The sequence below is a fragment of the Struthio camelus genome, chromosome 2 (genome assembly GCF_040807025.1).
Source record: "Struthio camelus isolate bStrCam1 chromosome 2, bStrCam1.hap1, whole genome shotgun sequence".
Classification (NCBI taxonomy): domain Eukaryota; kingdom Metazoa; phylum Chordata; class Aves; order Struthioniformes; family Struthionidae; genus Struthio; species Struthio camelus.
In genome coordinates, this window is record NC_090943.1 from 76,272,559 (window position 1) to 76,287,887 (window position 15,329).

The following is a 15,329-nucleotide window of genomic DNA, read 5'->3' on the forward strand; positions in this document are numbered from 1 at the left end:
CCCTAACCCTAACCCTAACCCTAACTGCCTTTGCCTTTGCCTGATGAAACCCTAACCCTAACCCTAACCCTAACCCTAACCCTAACCCTAACTGCCTTTGCCTTTGCCTGATGAAACCCTAACCCTAACCCTAACCCTAACCCTAACCCTAACCGCCTTTTCCTTTGCCTGATGAAACCCTAACCCTAACCCTAACCCTAACCGCCTTTGCCTGATGAAACCCTAACCCTAACCCTAACCCTAACTGCCTTTGCCTTTGCCTGATGAAACCCTAACCCTAACCCTAACCCTAACTGCCTTTGCCTTTGCCTGATGAAACCCTAACCCTAACCCTAACCCTAACTGCCTTTGCCTTTGCCTGATGAAACCCTAACCCTAACCCTAACTGCCTTTGCCTTTGCCTGATGAAACCCTAACCCTAACCCTAACCCTAACTGCCTTTGCCTTTGCCTGATGAAACCCTAACCCTAACCCTAACTGCCTTTGCCTTTGCCTGATGAAACCCTAACCCTAACCCTAACTGCCTTTGCCTTTGCCTGATGAAACCCTAACCCTAACCCTAACTGCCTTTGCCTTTGCCTGATGAAACCCTAACCCTAACCCTAACCCTAACCCTAACTGCCTTTGCCTTTGCCTGATGAAACCCTAACCCTAACCCTAACCCTAACCCTAACTGCCTTTGCCTTTGCCTGATGAAACCCTAACCCTAACCCTAACCCTAACCCTAACTGCCTTTGCCTTTGCCTGATGAAACCCTAACGCTAACCCTAACCCTAACCCTAACTGCCTTTGCCTTTGCCTGATGAAACCCTAACCCTAACCCTAACCCTAACTGCCTTTGCCTTTGCCTGATGAAACCCTAACCCTAACCCTAACTGCCTTTGCCTTTGCCTTTGCCTGATGAAACCCTAACCCTAACCCTAACTCTAACCGTCTTTGCCTTTGCCTGATGAAACCCTAACCCTAACCCTAACCCAAACCCTAACCCTAACCCTAACCCTAACCCTAACCCTAACCGCCTTTGCCTTTGCCTGATGAAACCCTAACCCTAACCCTAACCCTAACCGCCTTTGCCTTTGCCTGATGAAACACTAACCCTAACCCTAACCCTAACCGCCTTTGCCTTTGCCTGATGAAACCCTAACCCTATCCCTAACCCTAACCGCCTTTGCCTTTGCCTGATGAAACCCTAACCCTAAACCTAACCCTAACCGCCTTTGCCTTTGCCTGATGAAACCCTAACCCTAACCCTAACCCTAACCCTAACCCTAACCATAACCCTAACCGCCTTTGCCTTTGCCTGATGAAACCCTAACCCTAACCCTAACCGCCTTTGCCTTTGCCTGATGAAACCCTAACCCTAACTGCCTTTGCCTTTGCCTGATGAAACCCTAACCCTAACCCTTACACTAACCGCCTTTGCCTTTGCCTGATGAAACCCTAACCCTAACCCTAACCCTAACCGACTTTGCCTTTGCCTTTGCCTGATGAAACCCTAACCCTAACCCTAACCCTAACCCTAACCCTAACTGCCTTTGCCTTTGCCTGATGAAACCCTAACCCTAACCCTAACCGCCTTTGCCTTTGCCTGATGAAACCCTAACCCTAACCCTAACCGCCTTTGCCTTTGCCTGATGAAACCCTAACCCTAACCGCCTTTGCCTTTGCCTGATGAAACCCTAACCCTAACCCTAACCGCCTTTGCCTTTGCCTGATGAAACCCTAACCCTAACCCTAACCCTAACTGCCTTTGCCTTTGCCTGATGAAACCCTAACCCTAACCCTAACCCTAACCGCCTTTGCCTTTGCCTGATGAAACCCTAACCCTAACCCTAACCGACTTTGCCTTTGCCTTTGCCTGATGAAACCCTAACCCTAACCCTAACCGACTTTGCCTTTGCCTTTGCCTGATGAAACCCTAACCCTAACCCTAACTGCCTTTGCCTTTGCCTGATGAAACCCTAACCCTAACCCTAACCCTAACCGCCTTTGCCTTTGCCTTTGCCTGATGAAACCCTAACCCTAACCCTAACCCTAACCCTAACCGCCTTTGCCTTTGCCTGATGAAACCCTAACCCTAACCCTAACCCTAACCGCCTTTGCCTTTGCCTGATGAAACCCTAACCCTAACCCTAACCCTAACCCTAACCCTAACCCTAACCGCCTTTGCATTTGCCTGATGAAACCCTAACCCTAACCCTAACCCTAACCCTAACCCTAACCCTAACCCTAACCGCCTTTGCCTTTGCCTGATGAAACCCTAACCCTAACCCTAACCCTAATACTAACTGCCTTTGCCTTTGCCTGATGAAACCCTAACCCTAACCCTAACCCTAACCCTAACCCTAACCCTAACTGCCTTTGCCTTTGCCTGATGAAACCCTAACCCTAACCCTAACCCTAACCCTAACCGCCTTTGCCTTTGCCTGATGAAACCCTAACCCTAACCCTAACCCTAACCCTAACCGCCTTTTCCTTTGTCTGATGAAACCCTAACCCTAACCCTAACCCTAACCCTAACCCTAACCCTAACCCTAACCGCCTTTGCCTTTGCCTGATGAAACCCTAACCCTAACCCTAACTGCCTTTGCCTTTGCCTGATGAAACCCTAACCCTAACCCTAACCCTAACCCTAACTGCCTTTGCCTTTGCCTGATGAAACCCTAACCCTAACCCTAACCCTAACCCTAACTGCCTTTGCCTTTGCCTGATGAAACCCTAACCCTAACCCTAACCCTAACCCTAACCCTAACTGCCTTTGCCTTTGCCTGATGAAACCCTAACCCTAACCCTAACCCTAACCCTAACCCTAACCCTAACCCTAACCCTAACTGCCTTTGCCTTTGCCTGATGAAACCCTAACCCTAACCCTAACCCTAACCCTAACTGCCTTTGCCTTTGCCTGATGAAACCCTAACCCTAACCCTAACCCTAACCCTAACTGCCTTTGCCTTTGCCTGATGAAACCCTAACCCTAACCCTAACCCTAACTGCCTTTGCCTTTGCCTGATGAAACCCTAACCCTAACCCTAACCCTAACCCTAACTGCCTTTTCCTTTGCCTGATGAAACCCTAACCCTAACCCTAACCCTAACACTAACCCTAACCCTAACCGCCTTTTCCTTTGCCTGATGAAACCCTAACCCTAACCCTAACCCTAACCCTAACCCTAACCGCCTTTGCCTTTGCCTGATGAAACCCTAACCCTAACCCTAACCCTAACCCTAACCCTAACCGCCTTTGCCTTTGCCTGATGAAACCCTAACCCTAACCCTAACCCTAACCCTAACCCTAACCGCCTTTGCCTTTGCCTGATGAAACCCTAACCCTAACCCTAACCCTAACCCTAACCCTAACCCTAACCCTAACTGCCTTTGCCTTTGCCTGATGAAACCCTAACCCTAACCCTAACCCTAACTGCCTTTGCCTTTGCCTGATGAAACCCTAACCCTAACCCTAACCCTAACCCTAATACTAACTGCCTTTGCCTTTGCCTGATGAAACCCTAACCCTAACCCTAACCCTAACCCTAACTGCCTTTGCCTTTGCCTGATGAAACCCTAACCCTAACCCTAACCCTAACCCTAACCCTAACCCTAACTGCCTTTGCCTTTGCCTGATGAAACCCTAACCCTAACCCTAACCCTAACCCTAACCCTAACCGCCTTTTCCTTTGCCTGATGAAACCCTAACCCTAACCCTAACCCTAACCGCCTTTGCCTGATGAAACCCTAACCCTAACCCTAACCCTAACTGCCTTTGCCTTTGCCTGATGAAACCCTAACCCTAACCCTAACCCTAACTGCCTTTGCCTTTGCCTGATGAAACCCTAACCCTAACCCTAACCCTAACTGCCTTTGCCTTTGCCTGATGAAACCCTAACCCTAACCCTAACTGCCTTTGCCTTTGCCTGATGAAACCCTAACCCTAACCCTAACCCTAACTGCCTTTGCCTTTGCCTGATGAAACCCTAACCCTAACCCTAACTGCCTTTGCCTTTGCCTGATGAAACCCTAACCCTAACCCAAACTGCCTTTGCCTTTGCCTGATAAAACCCTAACCCTAACCCTAACTGCCTTTGCCTTTGCCTGATGAAACCCTAACCCTAACCCTAACCCTAACCCTAACTGCCTTTGCCTTTGCCTGATGAAACCCTAACCCTAACCCTAACCCTAACCCTAACTGCCTTTGCCTTTGCCTGATGAAACCCTAACCCTAACCCTAACCCTAACCCTAACTGCCTTTGCCTTTGCCTGATGAAACCCTAACCCTAACCCTAACCCTAACCCTAACTGCCTTTGCCTTTGCCTGATGAAACCCTAACCCTAACCCTAACCCTAACTGCCTTTGCCTTTGCCTGATGAAACCCTAACCCTAACCCTAACTGCCTTTGCCTTTGCCTTTGCCTGATGAAACCCTAACCCTAACCCTAACTCTAACCGTCTTTGCCTTTGCCTGATGAAACCCTAACCCTAACCCTAACCCTAACCCTAACCCTAACCCTAACCCTAACCCTAACCGCCTTTGCCTTTGCCTGATGAAACCCTAACCCTAACCCTAACCCTAACCGCCTTTGCCTTTGCCTGATGAAACACTAACCCTAACCCTAACCCTAACCGCCTTTGCCTTTGCCTGATGAAACCCTAACCCTATCCCTAACCCTAACCGCCTTTGCCTTTGCCTGATGAAACCCTAACCCTAAACCTAACCCTAACCGCCTTTGCCTTTGCCTGATGAAACCCTAACCCTAACCCTAACCCTAACCCTAACCCTAACCATAACCCTAACCGCCTTTGCCTTTGCCTGATGAAACCCTAACCCTAACCCTAACCGCCTTTGCCTTTGCCTGATGAAACCCTAACCCTAACTGCCTTTGCCTTTGCCTGATGAAACCCTAACCCTAACCCTTACACTAACCGCCTTTGCCTTTGCCTGATGAAACCCTAACCCTAACCCTAACCCTAACCGACTTTGCCTTTGCCTTTGCCTGATGAAACCCTAACCCTAACCCTAACCCTAACCCTAACCCTAACTGCCTTTGCCTTTGCCTGATGAAACCCTAACCCTAACCCTAACCGCCTTTGCCTTTGCCTGATGAAACCCTAACCCTAACCCTAACCGCCTTTGCCTTTGCCTGATGAAACCCTAACCCTAACCGCCTTTGCCTTTGCCTGATGAAACCCTAACCCTAACCCTAACCGCCTTTGCCTTTGCCTGATGAAACCCTAACCCTAACCCTAACCCTAACTGCCTTTGCCTTTGCCTGATGAAACCCTAACCCTAACCCTAACCCTAACCGCCTTTGCCTTTGCCTGATGAAACCCTAACCCTAACCCTAACCGACTTTGCCTTTGCCTTTGCCTGATGAAACCCTAACCCTAACCCTAACCGACTTTGCCTTTGCCTTTGCCTGATGAAACCCTAACCCTAACCCTAACTGCCTTTGCCTTTGCCTGATGAAACCCTAACCCTAACCCTAACCCTAACCGCCTTTGCCTTTGCCTTTGCCTGATGAAACCCTAACCCTAACCCTAACCCTAACCCTAACCGCCTTTGCCTTTGCCTGATGAAACCCTAACCCTAACCCTAACCCTAACCCTAACCGCCTTTGCCTTTGCCTGATGAAACCCTAACCCTAACCCTAACGCTAACCCTAACCCTAACCGCCTTTGCCTTTGCCTGATGAAACCCTAACCCTAACCCTAACCCTAACCCTAACCCTAACCCTAACCCTAACCGCCTTTGCCTTTGCCTGATGAAACCCTAACCCTAACCCTAACCCTAACCCTAACTTCCTTTGCCTTTGCCTGATGAAACCCTAACCCTAACCCTAACCCTAACCGCCTTTGCCTTTGCCTGATGAAACCCTAACCCTAACCCTTACCCTAACCTTAACCGCCTTTTCCTTTGCCTGATGAAACCCTAACCCTAACCCTAACCCTAACCCTAACCCTAACCGCCTTTGCCTTTGCCTGATGAAACCCTAACCCTAACCCTAACCGCCTTTGCCTTTGCCTGATGAATCCCTAACCCTAACCCTAACCGCCTTTGCCTTTGCCTGATGAAACCCTAACCCTAACCGCCTTTGCCTTTGCCTGATGAAACCCTAACCCTAACCCTAACCGCCTTTGCCTTTGCCTGATGAAACCCTAACCCTAACCCTAACCCTAACCGCCTTTGCCTTTGCCTGATGAAACCCTAACCCTAACCCTAACCCTAACCGCCTTTGCCTTTGCCTGATGAAACCCTAACCCTAACCCTAACCGACTTTGCCTTTGCCTTTGCCTGATGAAACCCTAACCCTAACCCTAACCGACTTTGCCTTTGCCTTTGCCTGATGAAACCCTAACCCTAACCCTAACCGCCTTTGCCTTTGCCTGATGAAACCCTAACCCTAACCCTAACCCTAACCGCCTTTGCCTTTGCCTTTGCCTGATGAAACCCTAACCCTAACCCTAACCCTAACTGCCTTTGCCTTTGCCTGATGAAACCCTAACCCTAACCCTAACCCTAACCCTAACCGCCTTTGCCTTTGCCTGATGAAACCCTAACCCTAACCCTAACCCTAACCCTAACCCTAACCCTAACCCTAACTGCCTTTGCCTTTGCCTGATGAAACCCTAACCCTAACCCTAACCCTAACCCTAACCCTAACCGCCTTTGCCTTTGCCTGATGAAACCCTAACCCTAACCCTAACCCTAACCCTAACCCTAACCCTAACTGCCTTTGCCTTTGCCTGATGAAACCCTAACCCTAACCCTAACCCTAACCCTAACCGCCTTTGCCTTTGCCTGATGAAACCCTAACCCTAACCCTAACCCTAACCCTAACCGCCTTTTCCTTTGCCTGATGAAACCCTAACCCTAACCCTAACCCTAACCCTAACCCTAACCGCCTTTGCCTTTGCCTGATGAAACCCTAACCCTAACCCTAACCCTAACCCTAACCCTAACTGCCTTTGCCTTTGCCTGATGAAACCCTAACCCTATCCCTAACCCTAACCCTAACTGCCTTTGCCTTTGCCTGATGAAACCCTAACCCTAACCCTAACCCTAACTGCCTTTGCCTTTGCCTGATGAAACCCTAACCCTAACCCTAACCCTAACCCTAACCCTAACTGCCTTTGCCTTTGCCTGATGAAACCCTAACCCTAACCCTAACCCTAACCCTAACCCTAACTGCCTTTGCCTTTGCCTGATGAAACCCTAACCCTAACCCTAACCCTAACCCTAACCCTAACTGCCTTTGCCTTTGCCTGATGAAACCCTAACCCTAACCCTAACTGCCTTTGCCTTTGCCTGATGAACCCCTAACCCTAACCCTAATACTAACTGCCTTTGCCTTTGCCTGATGAAACCCTAACCCTAACCCTAACCCTAACCCTAACTGCCTTTTCCTTTGCCTGATGAAACCCTAACCCTAACCCTAACCCTAACCCTAACCCTAACCGCCTTTGCCTTTGCCTGATGAAACCCTAACCCTAACCCTAACCCTAACCCTAACCCTAACCCGAACCGCCTTTGCCTTTGCCTGATGAAACCCTAACCCTAACCCTAACCCTAACCCTAACCGCCTTTGCCTTTGCCTGATGAAACCCTAACCCTAACCCTAACCCTAACCCTAACCCTAACCCTAACCGACTTTGCCTTTGCCTTTGCCTGATGAAACCCTAACCCTAACCGTAACCGACTTTGCCTTTGCCTTTGCCTGATGAAACCCTAACCCTAACTGCCTTTGCCTTTGCCTGATGAAACCCTAACCCTAACGATAACCCTAACCGCCTTTGCCTTTGCCTTTGCCTGATGAAACCCTAACCCTAACCCTAACCCTAACCCTAACCCTAACCGCCTTTGCCTTTGCCTGATGAAACCCTAACCCTAACCCTAACCCTAACCCTAACCGCCTTTGCCTTTGCCTGATGAAACCCTAACCCTAACCCTAACCCTAACCCTAACTGCCTTTGCCTTTGCCTGATGAAACCCTAACCCTAACCCTAACCCTAACCCTAACCCTAACCCTAACCGTAACCGCCTTTGCCTTTGCCTGATGAAACCCTAACCCTAACCCTAACCCTAACCCTAACCCTAACCCTAACTGCCTTTGCCTTTGCCTGATGAAACCCTAACCCTAACCCTAACCCTAACCCTAACCGCCTTTGCCTTTGCCTGATGAAACCCTAACCCTAACCCTAACCCTAACCCTAACCGCCTTTTCCTTTGCCTGATGAAACCCTAACCCTAACCCTAACCCTAACCCTAACCCTAACCGCCTTTGCCTTTGCCTGATGAAACCCTAACCCTAACCCTAACCCTAACCCTAACCCTAACTGCCTTTGCCTTTGCCTGATGAAACCCTAACCCTATCCCTAACCCTAACCCTAACTGCCTTTGCCTTTGCCTGATGAAACCCTAACCCTAACCCTAACCCTAACTGCCTTTGCCTTTGCCTGATGAAACCCTAACCCTAACCCTAACCCTAACCCTAACTGCCTTTGCCTTTGCCTGATGAAACCCTAACCCTAACCCTAACCCTAACCCTAACTGCCTTTGCCTTTGCCTGATGAAACCCTAACCCTAACCCTAACCCTAACCCTAACCCTAACTGCCTTTGCCTTTGCCTGATGAAACCCTAACCCTAACCCTAACCCTAACTGCCTTTGCCTTTGCCTGATGAAACCCTAACCCTAACCCTAACCCTAACCGCCTTTGCCTTTGCCTGATGAAACCCTAACCCTAACCCTAACCCTAACCCTAACTGCCTTTGCCTTTGCCTGATGAAACCCTAACCCTAACCCTAACCCTAACCCTAACCCTAACCGCCTTTGCCTTTGCCTGATGAAACCCTAACCCTAACCCTAACCCTAACCCTAACCCTAACCCTAACCCTAACCCGAACCGCCTTTGCCTTTGCCTGATGAAACCCTAACCCTAACCCTAACCCTAACCCTAACCGCCTTTGCCTTTGCCTGATGAAACCCTAACCCTAGCCCTAACCCTAACCCTAACCCTAACCCTAACCCTAACCCTAACCCTAACCCTAACCCTAACCCTAACCCTAACCCGAACCGCCTTTGCCTTTGCCTGATGAAACCCTAACCCTAACCCTAACCCTAACCCTAACCGCCTTTGCCTTTGCCTGATGAAACCCTAACCCTAACCCTAACCCTAACCCTAACCCTAACCCTAACCCTAACCCTAACCCTAACCGCCTTTGCCTTTGCCTGATGAAACCCTAACCCTAACCCTAACCCTAACCCTAACCGCCATTGCCTTTGCCTGATGAAACCCTAACCCTAACCCTAACCCTAACCCTAACCCTAACTGCCTTTGCCTTTGCCTGATGAAACCCTAACCCTAACCCTAACCCTAACTGCCTTTGCCTTTGCCTGATGAAACCCTAACCCTAACCCTAACCCTAATACTAACTGCCTTTGCCTTTGCCTGATGAAACCCTAACCCTAACCCTAACCCTAACCCTAACCCTAACTGCCTTTGCCTTTGCCTGATGAAACCCTAACCCTAACCCTAACCCTAACCCTAACCCTAACCCTAACTGCCTTTGCCTTTGCCTGATGAAACCCTAACCCTAACCCTAACCCTAACCCTAACCGCCTTTTCCTTTGCCTGATGAAACCCTAACCCTAACCGTAACCCTAACCGCCTTTGCCTGATGAAACCCTAACCCTAACCCTAACCCTAACTGCCTTTGCCTTTGCCTGATGAAACCCTAACCCTAACCCTAACCCTAACTGCCTTTGCCTTTGCCTGATGAAACCCTAACCCTAACCCTAACCCTAACCCTAACCCTAACCCTAACTGCCTTTGCCTTTGCCTGATGAAACCCTAACCCTAACCCTAACCCTAACTGCCTTTGCCTTTGCCTGATGAAACCCTAACCCTAACCCTAACTGCCTTTGCCTTTGCCTGATGAAACCCTAACCCTAACCCTAACCCTAACCCTAACTGCCTTTGCCTTTGCCTGATGAAACCCTAACCCTAACCCTAACTGCCTTTGCCTTTGCCTGATGAAACCCTAACCCTAACCCTAACCCTAACCCTAACTGCCTTTGCCTTTGCCTGATGAAACCCTAACCCTAACCCTAACTGCCTTTGCCTTTGCCTGATGAAACCCTAACCCTAACCCTAACCCTAACCCTAACTGCCTTTGCCTTTGCCTGATGAAACCCTAACCCTAACCCTAACCCTAACCCTAACTGCCTTTGCCTTTGCCTTTGCCTGATGAAACCCTAACCCTAACCCTAACTCTAACCGTCTTTGCCTTTGCCTGATGAAACCCTAACCCTAACCCTAACCCTAACCCTAACCCTAACCGCCTTTGCCTTTGCCTGATGAAACCCTAACCCTAACCCTAACCCTAACCGCCTTTGCCTTTGCCAGATGAAACCCTAACCCTAACCCTAACCCTAACCGCCTTTGCCTTTGCCTGATGAAACCCTAACCCTATCCCTAACCGTAACCGCCTTTGCCTTTGCCTGATGAAACCCTAACCCTAACCCTAACCCTAACCCTAACCCTAACTGCCTTTGCCTTTGCCTGATGAAACCCTAACGCTAACCCTAACCCTAACTGCCTTTGCCTTTGCCTGATGAAACCCTAACCCTAACCCTAACCCTAACCCTAACCCTAACTGCCTTTGCCTTTGCCTGATGAAACCCTAACCCTAACCCTAACCCTAACCCTAACCGCCTTTGCCTTTGCCTGATGAAACCCTAACCCTAACCCTAACCCTAACCGCCTTTGCCTGATGAAACCCTAACCCTAACCCTAACCCTAACTGCCTTTGCCTTTGCCTGATGATACCCTAACCCTAACCCTAATACTAACTGCCTTTGCCTTTGCCTGATGAAACCCTAACCCTAACCCTAACCCTAACCCTAACCCTAACTGCCTTTGCCTTTGCCTGATGAAACCCTAACCCTAACCCTAACCCTAACTGCCTTTGCCTTTGCCTGATGAAACCCTAACCCTAACCCTAACTGCCTTTGCCTTTGCCTGATGAAACCCTAACCCTAACCCTAACCCTAACTGCCTTTGCCTTTGCCTGATGAAACCCTAACCCTAACCCTAACCCTAACCCTAACTGCCTTTGCCTTTGCCTGATGAAACCCTAACCCTAACCCTAACCCTAACCCTAACTGCCTTTGCCTTTGCCTGATGAAACCCTAACCCTAACCCTAACCCTAACTGCCTTTGCCTTTGCCTGATGAAACCCTAACCCTAACCCTAACCCTAACTGCCTTTGCCTTTGCCTGATGAAACACTAACCCTAACCCTAACCCTAACCCTAACTGCCTTTGCCTTTGCCTGATGAAACCCTAACCCTAACCCTAACCCTAACCCTAACTGCCTTTGCCTTTGCCTTTGCCTGATGAAACCCTAACCCTAACCCTAACTCTAACCGTCTTTGCCTTTGCCTGATGAAACCCTAACCCTAACCCTAACCCTAACCCTAACCCTAACCGCCTTTGCCTTTGCCTGATGAAACCCTAACACTAACCCTAACCCTAACCGCCTTTGCCTTTGCCTGATGAAACCCTAACCCTAACCCTAACCCTAACCGCCTTTGCCTTTGCCTGATGAAACCCTAACCCTAACCCTAACCGACTTTGCCTTTGCCTTTGCCTGATGAAACCCTAACCCTAACCCTAACCCTAACCCTAACCGCCTTTGCCTTTGCCTGATGAAACCCTAACCCTAACCCTAACCCTAACCGCCTTTGCCTTTGCCTGATGAAACCCTAACCCTAACCCTAACCCTAACCCTAACCGCCTTTGCCTTTGCCTGATGAAACCCTAACCCTAACCCTAACCCTAACCCTAACCCTAACCCTAACCCTAACCCTAACCGTAACCCTAACCGCCTTTGCCTTTGCCTGATGAAACCCTAACCCTAACCGCCTTTGCCTTTGCCTGATGAAACCCTAACCCTAACCCTAACCGCCTTTGCCTTTGCCTGATGAAACCCTAACCCTAACCGCCTTTGCCTTTGCCTGATGAAACCCTAACCCTAACCGCCTTTGCCTTTGCCTGATGAAACCCTAACCCTAACCCTAACCCTAACCGCCTTTGCCTTTGCCTGATGAAACCCTAACCCTAACCCTAACCCTAACCGCCTTTGCCTTTGCCTGATGAAACCCTAACCCTAACCCTAACCGACTTTGCCTTTGCCTTTGCCTGATGAAACCCTAACCCTAACCCTAACCGCCTTTGCCTTTGCCTTTGCCTGATGAAACCCTAACCCTAACCCTAACCCTAACTGCCTTTGCCTTTGCCTGATGAAACCCTAACCCTAACCCTAACCCTAACCGCCTTTGCCTTTGCCTTTGCCTGATGAAACCCTAACCCTAACCCTAACCCTAACCGCCTTTGCCTTTGCCTGATGAAACCCTAACCCTAACCCTAACCCTAACCCTAACTGCCTTTGCCTTTGCCTGATGAAACCCTAACCCTAACCCTAACCCTAACCCTAACCCTAACCCTAACCGCCTTTGCCTTTGCCTGATGAAACCCTAACCCTAACCCTAACCCTAACCCTAACCCTAACCGCCTTTGCCTTTGCCTGATGAAACCCTAACCCTAACCCTAACCGCCTTTGCCTTTGCCTGATGAAACCCTAACCCTAACCCTAACCGCCTTTGCCTTTGCCTGATGAAACCCTAACCCTAACCCTAACCGCCTTTGCCTTTGCCTGATGAAACTCTAACCCTATCCCTAACCCTAACCGCCTTTGCCTTTGCCTGATGAAACCCTAACCCTATCCCTAACCCTAACCGCCTTTGCCTTTGCCTGATGAAACCCTAACCCTAACCGCCTTTGCCTTTGCCTGATGAAACCCTAACCCTAACCGCCTTTGCCTTTGCCTGATGAAACCCTAACCCTAACCCTAACCCTAACCGCCTTTGCCTTTGCCTGATGAAACCCTAACCCTAACCCTAACCCTAACCGCCTTTGCCTTTGCCTGATGAAACCCTAACCCTAACCCTAACCGACTTTGCCTTTGCCTTTGCCTGATGAAACCCTAACCCTAACCCTAACCGCCTTTGCCTTTGCCTTTGCCTGATGAAACCCTAACCCTAACCCTAACCCTAACTGCCTTTGCCTTTGCCTGATGAAACCCTAACCCTAACCCTAACCCTAACCGCCTTTGCCTTTGCCTTTGCCTGATGAAACCCTAACCCTAACCCTAACCCTAACCGCCTTTGCCTTTGCCTGATGAAACCCTAACCCTAACCCTAACCCTAACCCTAACTGCCTTTGCCTTTGCCTGATGAAACCCTAACCCTAACCCTAACCCTAACCCTAACCCTAACCCTAACCGCCTTTGCCTTTGCCTGATGAAACCCTAACCCTAACCCTAACCCTAACCCTAACCCTAACCGCCTTTGCCTTTGCCTGATGAAACCCTAACCCTAACCCTAACCGCCTTTGCCTTTGCCTGATGAAACCCTAACCCTAACCCTAACCGCCTTTGCCTTTGCCTGATGAAACCCTAACCCTAACCCTAACCGCCTTTGCATTTGCCTGATGAAACTCTAACCCTATCCCTAACCCTAACCGCCTTTGCCTTTGCCTGATGAAACCCTAACCCAAACCCTAACCCTAACCGCCTTTGCCTTTGCCTGATGAAACCCTAACCCTATCCCTAACCCTAACCGCCTTTGCCTTTGCCTGAGGAAACCCTAACCCTAACCCTAAGCGCCTTTGCCTTTGCCTGATGAAACCCTAACCCTAACCCTAACCCTAACCGACTTTGCCTTTGCCTGATGAAACCCTAACCCTAACCCTAACCCTAACCGACTTTGCCTTTGCCTTTGCCTGATGAAACCCTAAACCTAACCCTAACCCTAACCCTAACCCTAACCCTAACTGCCTTTGCCTTTGCCTGATGAAACCCTAACCCTAACCCTAACCGCCTTTGCCTTTGCCTGATGAAACCCTAACCCTAACCCTAACCGCCTTTGCCTGATGAAACCCTAACCCTAACCGCCTTTGCCTTTGCCTGATGAAACCCTAACCCTAACCCTAACCGACTTTGCCTTTGCCTTTGCCTGATGAAACCCTAACCCTAACCCTAACCGCCTTTGCCTTTGCCTTTGCCTGATGAAACCCTAACCCTAACCCTAACCCTAACCGCCTTTGCCTTTGCCTGATGAAACCCTAACCCTAACCCTAACCCTAACCCTAACCGCCTTTGCCTTTGCCTGATGAAACCCTAACCCTAACCCTAACCCTAACCGCCTTTGCCTTTGCCTGATGAAACCCTAACCCTAACCCTAACCCTAACCCTAACCCTAACCCTAACCCTAACCGCCTTTGCCTGATGAAACCCTAACCCTAACCCTAATACTAACTGCCTTTGCCTTTGCCTGATGAAACCCTAACCCTAACCCTAACCCTAACCCTAACCCTAACTGCCTTTGCCTTTGCCTGATGAAACCCTAACCCTAACCCTAACCCTAACCCTAACCCTAACCGCCTTTGCCTTTGCCTGATGAAACCCTAACCCTAACCCTAACCCTAACCGCCTTTGCCTTTGCCTGATGAAACCCTAACCCTAACCCTAACCCTAACCCTAACTGCCTTTGCCTTTGCCTGATGAAACCCTAACCCTAACCCTAACCCTAACCCTAACCGCCTTTGCCTTTGCCTGATGAAACCCTAACCCTAACCCTAACCCTAACCCTAACCCTAACCCTAACCGCCTTTGCCTTTGCCTGATGAAACCCTAACCCTAACCCTAACCGCCTTTGCCTTTGCCTGATGAAACCCTAACCCTAACCCTAACCGCCTTTGCCTTTGCCTGATGAAACCCTAACCCTAACCCTAACCGCCTTTGCCTTTGCCTGATGAAACTCTAACCCTATCCCTAACCCTAACCGCCTTTGCCTTTGCCTGATGAAACCCTAACCCTATCCCTAACCCTAACCGCCTTTGCCTTTGCCTGATGAAACGCTAACCCTATCCCTAACCCTAACCGCCTTTGCCTTTGCCTGAGGAAACCCTAACCCTAACCCTAAGCGCCTTTGCCTTTGCCTGATGAAACCCTAACCCTAACCCTAACCCTAACCGACTTTGCCTTTGCCTGATGAAACCCTAACCCTAACCCTAACCCTAACCGACTTTGCCTTTGCCTTTGCCTGATGAAACCCTAAACCTAACCCTAACCCTAACCCTAACCCTAACCCTAACTGCCTTTGCCTTTGCCTGATGAAACCCTAACCCTAACCCTAACCGCCTTTGCCTTTGCCTGATGAAACCCTAACCCTAACCCTAACCGCCTTTGCCTGATGAAACCCGAACCCTAACTGC